Consider the following 6,328-nt stretch of genomic DNA (forward strand, 5'->3'; position numbering starts at 1 on the left):
ATTGCTCATCTCGGTGCCCACATATCTGGTAGATGGTGTCCTTAAGATCCTTGTGATAAACTTCGCCGATGCGTCCCATGGCGATGTGGGCTGCCATGCTCTTACCTAAATTCCAGGTTGGTGCATCAAAGGAAAACTCTATGGGTTCAGTAACTGGCGTGAATGTCTTTCCTGGAACTTGAACTCGAATCATCCAACGCTCCTCTTCTGGTAAAGTGGGGGTGTAGGTCCCGGTGAAGCTTGGTATTCCGATGTTCAGGTACCTAGTGACTTCCTTCAAGTGTCTCCCAAAAGGTGTGTCTTCATCCGGTTGTGCAAACTTGTTCCTTGAGTCTGCCATCCTATAGAGTAGAAAATGGAGAGGAGTCAGAAATGAGTAGAGAAGAGTGACCTATGGCTTAACTTAGTGGTCGTGTCCTACAATCAGCATGTGCTCTGATACCATCTTGTAGCGATCCGACCTCAGACGGTCAAATATCTGTGCATAAGTGTCATCCCTGGATCGGTAATGCTGACACACACAGTACTTGAAGGCTTTATAACAGAGTGCAATCACACACTTATTACACCAAATGTCTCAAAAGAGAACTTATTACAATAAATATGGCTTAAGGCCATCAAAAATAAGATAACAACAGAAGACTTGGAAGATAAAGTGAGTCCATCAACTCCAACGGCATAGCTGAGTGCACGACAACGACCTAGCGCACCTTAATCTTCGTCTGGAAAGTCTGCAACATGATATGTTGCAGCCCGAAACGGGCCAGCACATGGAATATGCTGGCAATATAACACAATAGAGCAATGAACAGAATAAATGCTATCACTACATGCATATATGGCTGTTGGAGGCTCTATGGTTATAATGTTTTTGCGAAAAGCCAATTTTTCCCTACATCAAAGGAATGTATTTTATTTAACTATCATGGTAGTTGATAAACATTGAGAATGGTACCCCCATCTCAATCCCAATTAAAAAGTAATTAATAACCCAACCAATTAATTTAGAGTGATGAGATCAACATGATAATCCAAGAACCAGATACTCAAGATGTCCATAACCGGGGACACGGCTAACCATGATTAGTTTGTACACTCTGCAGAGGTTTGCGCACTTTTCCCCACAAGACTCGATCTCCTCCGTTGGATTTCTCACACTACATGGTGTTTGAGAAACGGATGACCGAGACACAGTCTTTCAGAAGCATTAACTGTTTACTCTGGGTAGACAGTACCAACCTACATCCCCTACATCTGCTAGCCTACCACTGAAAGAGGTCATGCAACATACTCAACTATGCTAGAGCCCATAATAGCTTGTGGCTGCACACGAAAGTTTCTAGCATGAATAATCTTATGATCCCTTTGAGCCTGGGTGGCGAACCAAAGTACAACACTGGTATATCCCCAGGTGCCCGCAACCAATCCACCCAGATGTGTATTTAAGTGGCCACTCAAGTTAACCATTAATTAACAATCTCACATCTGTCATGAATACACTCAAACCCAATCCACGTCTACGAGCATAGCATAGCAACATGAGCATAACGTAGAAGTAACTCCCAGGGTTTGATAATAAAGGACAATAGGTTCTACCTCATCATCTACTTCCCAATACCCACATGTTAATCACATCCTAATCATGCAGTGTTTTAGGATTGTAACTAATGCATAAAAACTAGGTAATAAAGGGGTATGATCAATGTGTTACTTGCCTTGCTGACGATCCGCAAACCGTAGAGACTCGTAGTAGCACGCTTCGCACTCCGGAAATTCTATCACAATCAAACAATAGCATACATAAGCACTAAAGCATAGATGCAAGGGTAAAACTCAAATAAGAAGATCCAATCTGAAAGTTCAACTGAAGAGATTCGATTTGCAAAAAGAATCGGTCAAATCGGAGCTACAGAACTGAAACTACGATCAAAAGAACTTTGAATTCAAATCTGCTTGAAACCAAATTTTAAATGGTCAAAATCATGTTCAAGTTGATTAACCAGAAAGAGGGGCTCGAGACGAAGATTTGGCATTGGTCTCACTGGATTTGGACAAACGGTTAAAAAAAGTTGCGAGGGTTTGAAGATCAGGGGTTAATCTGTGATAAAAATAATCATGGATAGGTCCCTGGCCGAAAATAAACGGATAAAGAAAAATCTATCGGACGAACGTCCACTAACACAGACTATCGAACGAAAACGTTCGTTAAAACGAGCTAACGAACGAACGTTCGCGGAATAAGCTAAACCGAGAAAACCGAACCGATATAATAAATAAAAGAACCGATCTAGGGTTTAAAAAAATACGAACTGTTTTTACCTAAACCGAAAAAAAGGCGACGGCTTCGGTCAACGGCGGCGGGGCTCCAGCGGGGCTGCTGCGGAGTGGGGAGATGTTGGCCCGGGCGCGGGGTGGTGGTACGGCGTGGCGCGGCGGCGGCGGCGCGGCGCGACGGCTTGGCGAGGCGCGGGACAAGGACGAGAGGGGGCTCGGGCTCCGGTATTTAAGGGGCCGGGGGGGCTGCTTGCGGGAGGGGTAAGGGAGTCCGGGGCGGCGACGGCTTGCCGGCGATGCCGTGCGGCGGCAGGACTCCGGCTCGGGGTCGGGGGCGACCGGGGAGCGAGCTGGGCCGCTGCCCACTCGGGCGCGCGCGTGAGGCGCGGGGAGGCGGCGGCTGGGCTGGCTTGGCCTCTGGGTGGGCCGGCCTGGCTCTCTCTTTAAAAAAAAAATTCCGCCGAAACAAAAATCCTAAATAAATATAAAAAATTTCAAAAAATGCCCAAAACAATTTTCGTCGTCTAAATTAAATATCTAGAACAAACTGAACATTTTCTTGGCCTAAAATGCAATTTTGAAAAATTCATATTTTTCTAATTCAAATAAAATCCAAATAAAATTATTTATTTGATTTTAACATTTTTCCTCCAATATTTCTTTTTATTTTGGAGAAGTCATATTATCTCCTCTCCTTTATTTTTAATATTGGAAATATTTTGGAGAGAAAAATAAAAAACCAAAATGATCCTCTTTTCAATATTTGAAAAAAATTCAAATATGAAAATGAATGAAATCCCCAACTCTCTCCGTGGGTCCTTGAGTTGCTTAGAATTTCTAGGGATCAAAACCAAAATGCAATTAAAATATGATATGCATATGATGACCTATGTATAACATTCCAAATTGAAAATTTGGGATGTTACAGTATGTCTATAACCACATCATTGCTATATGTTCCTCTCATTTCCTAGATTTTTATGACCACACCTGTTATTGTTAGAGTTGATATGAGAACAATTGGCATCTAATGATTGTTAGAATAGATATTATGAGTATAACCTCATGATTGCTATATGTTACTATCATTTCCAGGATTTTTATAACAACGCATGTTATTGCTTAGAGTTGATATGATAACTGTAGTAAGTGCTATGGTAGAATATGAGTAGGCACTGTCATATCTGTTTTCCTCTCATTGTTACATGATGTTTGAACCATGATATATTGCTAGAATATGAAAGCCATTGGCTTATTTTTTTTAATTTGGGGTATGATTATGACCACGACATTGCAATTCTCTGTCTATGATATGTGTCACTGTTATAATAATCTTAATTCCACACATACTCTGAACATGATTGTTTATTTTTATCCTTTTGGTCTCCAATTTGAATTGTTGCAGCAGACGCAAATGCGATGGCCTTCATGATTCCAGGACCTGGAATCATACCAGCCGATGCGTGGTGGCTTATCGCTTGTTCAGCTGATGGCGGTCATTTGATGCTCATTTGCACGTACCAAATTGACCAAACCATTTCATAAAACCACATGCAATACAATGCCTAGGGCGTTCGTGACATTGATGGTTATGGCTGCTTCCTGTTCATGAAAGATCCCAGCTCCATTGGGCCAGGCGTATTCAACTGGAGGCGGGTTTACAGCCTCGGCAACCACTCCATTTTCCTCGGGCTCAATTATCCGATCATCCAACCAATCATCGATCATATCACCGGTGATGATTACCGTGCTATGCAACTTCCATTCGCCAGGGGGAACTATGTTTACACATCATACCATGGTTTCATGAATCACCATATCCAGAGATTCGTCGACATAGCTTGTTGCCAGATAATCTTCAGTGTGTGAAAGGCATCAAGCTTCCATGCGATGGATGGCTTTTGCAAACCCGACATGCGGCGATGTGGTTCATGCCAACAGCAAATATGCACAACTTGATTCGTACTGATATCTAGACTGAGCCATGTGTCCTGCTGCTGTAGCATGACCCTCTTTTGCTGGATATTATGTACTGTTGTTAGTTTGAAGCACTCCTCTGGTTAGAAGGATAGATACCTTTCTGGGATCAAGTACATCCTAACTCACCTGCGTAGGATGTACTGATAATGATGATGGAGATGCTGTGCAGAAGCCATATATATATATATATATATATATATATATATATATATATATATATATATAGGGTAACGCTATTTTAAGCGTGAGTGTAGAATAACTTATTCTACACCCCTAGTAAAGCTATATACAAAATCTAGTAAAATGGTGTATAAAATATAGTAATTAAGAAAATATATTTTTAGTACCTAATTTTGTAATTTACTTCATTTTTATGAAAATTACCATATTTTACATACTGTGTTACTATATTTTGTATGTACCTTTACTGGGGTGTAGAATAAGCTATTCTACACTATATATATATATCAATTAGGCTCAAGTGTGTACTTGTTGGTGAAAGTGTTGTCTAATGGGAATTATATTTTGTATTACTCATGTAGCCTACAAAGTTTGTCGCACAGCCTTGTAACTTCTTACCCCATTTCTAAATTTGTACTAGTCCTCTATACCGTATATTGCGCTACTCGTACTACTACCTCCCTCCTGGTTTACTGGTCCCCTTCGTAATTTGTGTTAAATTTTGACCATAAATTGCACTAACTAAATGTTAATGCATGTCACAAAAAATTATATCGTTTTATTCGTATTTGAACATAGTTTCCAATGGAATAATTTTCGGTGACATGCATTGACATTTTGTTAGTTAAACCTATGGTTAAAATGTGACACTAAATACGACTAGTAAGTAGTACAGTAGCAGTACTACTATGCACCGGTCAAATTATTCATCATGTCCACACATTGAATTGACGTGACAACATGCTGCGCGTGAGGTGACACAGGAATCCCGGCGGCGTTTTCGGGTATTGTGGACTTCAGATTTGGAGTACCATTTATTTGTCGAAATCTTTCATCATTCACTTAAAACAGTCGATTGATCATACATTGAGTACCATATAACTGGAATTAACCGATGCAAGTCCAAGAAGGATTGGCCGGTGCTGCCGGCTGGCGTCAAGTTCGATCCCACGGATCAGGAGCTGATCGGGCACCTTGAGACCAAAGTGACTGCTGACAGCGCGATATCTCACCCTCTCATCGATTTGTTCATATCAACCATCGACAGCGAGCACGGCATATGCTACACCCATCCTGAGAAACTTCCAGTTAAGACACTGATCGGCCATCTACTTGCACAAACATATTCCTTTGTTTATAGCTCTATTTTTCTTTTTAGACGCAAACCTAGTGAAGCAATTAGAATTTGATAGTTAATAAAAAGTGAAACAAGTGACTGCAACATGCCAAAGATGTTATGAAAATGCCAACCACGTACACTAAAACCTGTATTCGACAATACTGCAGGTATCACATTGAGTGGCCTAAGCAAGCATTTATTCCAGCGCAATTCCAGGGCGTTCAAAAGGGGCACGTGGACGCGTCGCAAGATACAGTTGGAGTGCGGCATGCACGCGATGTGGCACAAAACCGGCAATACCTTGCCGGTGGTGGTCAACGGCCGGCAGACGGGCAGCAAAAAGGTTCTGGTGCTGCACACCAATAAGAACTTCGACCAGCAGAGGACCAAATGGGTGATGCACCAGTACCAGCTCGGGGACCTGGAGCAAGAGAAGGAGCGGGGGCTGGTCCTCTGCAAGATTTTCTACCAGACGAACACTAGTGCCAGGAGTAAAAAGATTATAAGTTAGTTTAATATTAGTACTTGTACTACCTTGTCGTCCGCAAGTTGGTATTGTTGTTAACGATATTTCGGTATGAACTTGGCATTTGCTTCCAACCATCATGCCGAGCAGATCTTGGGACAAAACGGAGGGCAGGCTCAAACTTAACAAACGAAGGATTCTGGACGAGTATAGACAGGATTGTTACTGTGTGGGCTTGATGGGCTGCCACTGATTGCCTGGGCTGGGCCTAATACTAGTAGGAAAAATATAAATTGCATCCCTGGAGG

The sequence above is a fragment of the Triticum aestivum genome, chromosome 7D (genome assembly GCF_018294505.1).
Source record: "Triticum aestivum cultivar Chinese Spring chromosome 7D, IWGSC CS RefSeq v2.1, whole genome shotgun sequence".
NCBI classification, from domain to species: domain Eukaryota; kingdom Viridiplantae; phylum Streptophyta; class Magnoliopsida; order Poales; family Poaceae; genus Triticum; species Triticum aestivum.